This window comes from Antechinus flavipes, chromosome 3 (genome assembly GCF_016432865.1).
Source record: "Antechinus flavipes isolate AdamAnt ecotype Samford, QLD, Australia chromosome 3, AdamAnt_v2, whole genome shotgun sequence".
NCBI classification, from domain to species: Eukaryota; Metazoa; Chordata; class Mammalia; order Dasyuromorphia; family Dasyuridae; genus Antechinus; species Antechinus flavipes.
Genome location: NC_067400.1, coordinates 556,358,994 through 556,362,984, shown reverse-complemented (window position 1 = coordinate 556,362,984; position 3,991 = coordinate 556,358,994). Strand labels below are relative to the sequence as shown.

General features: G+C 31.7%; 1 pseudogene; it reads right to left on the bottom strand.

Moving 5' to 3' along the window:
- Window positions 1-1,955: 1,955 nt before the first annotated feature.
- LOC127557471 (NEDD4-binding protein 2-like 2) lies at window positions 1,956-2,649 on the bottom strand (annotated as a pseudogene).
- Between the last annotated feature and the right edge of the window lie 1,342 nt (window positions 2,650-3,991).

Genomic DNA, 3,991 nt, shown 5'->3' with positions numbered 1-3,991 from the left:
CACTGTGTTATATCAAATAAAATTTTACTAAACTTAAATAAAATATTTAAGTACAGAAGTTGGAATCCAAAATCACATAGAAAAGAAATAAGTTGTGATGGATGAAAAACACATCTAACTATATAATCAAGTGGTTTATTTTTCATTAATTCCTAAAAATATGATTATATAAGAAGATAGAGTAGTATCACCCTTCATAAAAATTAAACAATGAAAATCAAATCAAAGGGCACATATAAAAGGGATCACAAGATGGGACAATGAATTTTATCCCTTAAATAGAGGTGAAAAGAAGCATTATATATATGTGACATACTAACGGTCTTATCCTTTATCCCTTTGGACTGTTGAATTTCAGCCAATTCTAATTCTTATTTTGATATTAGCTTTCTTATGATCTTTATTTTACCTTCTTTAATTTTAAGCATTTATGTTTTTGTGGTATTCCTTAATTTCTTTTATGTTCTCAGTTTTGGTAGCTCATAACTTTGGCAGGTTATAATAAGCCATAGCATTCTGATTTTGTAGTGATCTTACATCAGTTTTTTTTTTTTTTATGTGTGTGTATGTGGGGGGGAGGCAATGTAATCACTTTATTATCCATGTCAGCATTTTAATAAAAAAGCTGATCATTTGGCCCTATCTGTCTTTTAGAACAGAACAACAGGACTGCTGAGCTCAAAGCTCATATGTTCTTTTGAAAGAAAAGTGTTCAAAAAGAATGGCAGTGAACTGTGATTGGATAATAATTAATGAAAGGTTGGATATTACAAAGAGGGGCTGAAAATGACATTATATCATTCTTGAACAGAGAGATTATATCTATACCTAGACTCCCCTCAGCCTTAGGCAATTAAGACAAAAAAAAATGCTCCAGCCAAGTCTGAGAAAAACACAATTGTTATCTTCACTGGATAGGATATTTAGTCCTTAAAAAAACTGCTTTTAAAATCAGGACTTTAGAAAAAGGATTAGGGCCAAGAAGAAATCTGTATATCCCCAAATCATTGGTTATTAATGATACTTTTTCTATTAGCCCCTTTCATTCTATTGGGAGGTGCAGCATTCTCAATGAATCACTAATTGATATGATAAACATCTCATCAAGGGCTCCTCAATATAGGACTTATGAAGGAAAAGAATGAAAGGGGAAAATTGAAAGATGTACAGGTTCTTTGACAAAAACAGAGAGAGCAATCCCCTTTGGTAACATTTTGACAAATTCAATGGGGGCAATCCCCTTCAATAAGTGGATTTTACAGATAAGCACATAGGGAAAAATACAATGGTAAAATAAAAGTCTCTTTACTTTGGTTCTGTGAATATATCTGATGCAGCTCTTTGGTTTTTCATGGTCTCAGAGCAGTTCTTCTCTGATTCAGGTCACTTGTAGAAATCCTGTTCTCTGCAAAAGAAATTTCTACAAAATTGATCTTAACATAAAGACAGTCAAAAGCTTAAAAAATGTTTTTGGTTATAAATTTCAGGCACATTGATTTTTATATTATTTTTCTATAAGCTTTCATCTAGGTAATTAAAAATAAACTAGAACCTATGTTTTCTTCTAGCTGTTCATTCTTTGTTGGTTAAACTATTTGTTTCACAGTCATAATTATCTATTTCTCTAATTCAAATCTTTATTTTTTTCATTTTTTTTCACTATTCAGATGCTTTATTAAAACCAAAACCAGTACAATAAAGCTTTTTAAAATAATGTATAATTCCATACACTAATTTTTTTTACATTTTAATATTTAAACAGTTTTTTCATAAAAATTACTGTGATAGTGATTTTTTATTAGACTCGAATCTATTTAAAAACTTTGAGAATATCTCAGTGCTTATTTTTTAGGAGTAAGCCACAAGCTCATTTTAGTTGAAAGTAGACTGAATATTAGTTATTTTACAACACCAAAGTAATTCCATGAGTCTAAACAACCTCCTTAGCACTGTCTTCAAAATTTCTCAGACCTTGTATGTGGAGGTTCTACTCAATTCATTACAATAGAGATGAGCATTTTAGCTTTGTAATGATCCAACATCTGAATAATCTTTTCACGTGATACCCTATGTTTATTCCTCTTTTCTAATTCCTCAGGATGAAATTTCTGCTATGTTTCAGGTTCTTGAAGTCCATTCCTTTTCCACATAGGTTTCATCTCTCTTTAATAGTTATCTACTATAATTGGAGATCTTCGCTGACCAATAGCTTTCTTTACTCTGCTCTAGTTCCAGTCAAGATCATCACCAAGTTGTCTAACATTACACATATATCCAATTTGATGCCAAAAATAATCATCAGTCAATGTCATTGTGATTCTGACCAAGCAGAACACCAGACAGTGTTCATTTCCCTTAGCCAGGTGCATCTCTTAAAAGAATAAATAGCCTCCTTAGCTTCTCTTTTTGGAATTGCTCATTTATAAGCCTGTCTGTTTTTTCCGTCTGGAACAGAGAAGGGTCTTCCCAAAATTCTTCTTTTGTTTCACATAAACTATTACTTTCTAGTCCAACTTGTTCATTGCAGCCATTTCTAGAGGCCTGTGTGCTACTGTTTCTACCATCAAAATCAGAATATCTGTTAGTCTGACCAAATATTAGGCAATTCCAATTTGTGTTGCCACTGTTAATATTATATCCATAGTACATGTCTCATTATTTAATATCTTGAGCATGGAAAACATTTGGTGGTGGAGATGAAGATTAAATCTTTGGACTTTTTAATGATAATTGAACACAGAAAGAAAAAAGTCCATGAGAAACTAAAGAGTATTCTATTACTTGCCATTCAGACCTAAAGAAAGGAACTGGGTTATTAATAAAATGTAGGTTCCACTTGTCCATTAACTGCATAGTCAGTGTTCCAACCAATTGGCTCATTACTAAAATACCAGGAGGTGAAGGTATAGTACTAAACTAAGTATTTTTCTTTTCTTCATCAGATTTAAATTGTTATTGCCATGGCCTTGATAATATAAATTGTTCCTGAGGAGGTTTAAAATCCTGACAATTATTTTCCAAATTATCTTTTTCACTATCAAGCTCCTGGCTTGTTTTGTAAAACTGAAATAACTCATTGTCTATATTCAGTTTACTACAAAAAGGGTTCTTTTTGTTTTCCAGAACACCAGTGACTTTTTCTGTGTGATGTTTTCTTTCATCTCATTTATTTTCCTCAGGACTTTAAAAAATAGGTTCTATGAATGCTTGTTACCTTGTTATTTCTTTCCATTCTGATTTATTTACTATTTCCAGAAACATAAGTATAGTAATGTCTAAATATTCTGCTAACGTCCATGGATACTACTTAAAAATTTCATGCTATAGATTTTCTGAATGAAATGATTCAATAATATCTGGCCTTTTATAAGAGATTATGTCTCCTAAAGGTTTCAATAAAATTGTAGTTTTAGTCTTGCTCTCCTGAGTTTTTCCAGCTTCCCTGTCATCAAAGATGAATAAAGATATCCAGTTATTCTCTATTTTCTGTTATGATCTGTGAAAATTGCCACTACCATTATGGAATATAGTATAAGCTTCTGTTGATGTCAGATTTTTATCCCATTTCACTAGCTAGTTTATTTTTAACTGTAGCTCAAAGACTTATCTTAATTTTCACAATAAGGCATCTCTATATGAAAAAGAAAGAAAAAAAGAAAGAACAAAAGAAAAAAAGCCTGAGAGGTCTTGGCTCTTGGGGCTGGTAGACCTGGGACTCTGTCCACAGCTGGTAATATCTTGACTCTCAAGCAAGATGGCAAAATTCTAATTTTAAGAGTCCAGTTCAAAAAATAAAAAATGATAGGCCTCTGGAAAAAAAAAGTCCAGTTCAAGTAAATTTTATAACCTTCTTTAAACCATTTATTCTCTTTTCCTTCTTTTTTCTCTAGGTCTCATTTCATTTAACTTTTCATTTTAGATCTCTTATTTCACTTCTTCCAGGCACTCTTTTGGCCACTTTCCCACTGAGCCTTTGCTTGAGCTTCTTTTC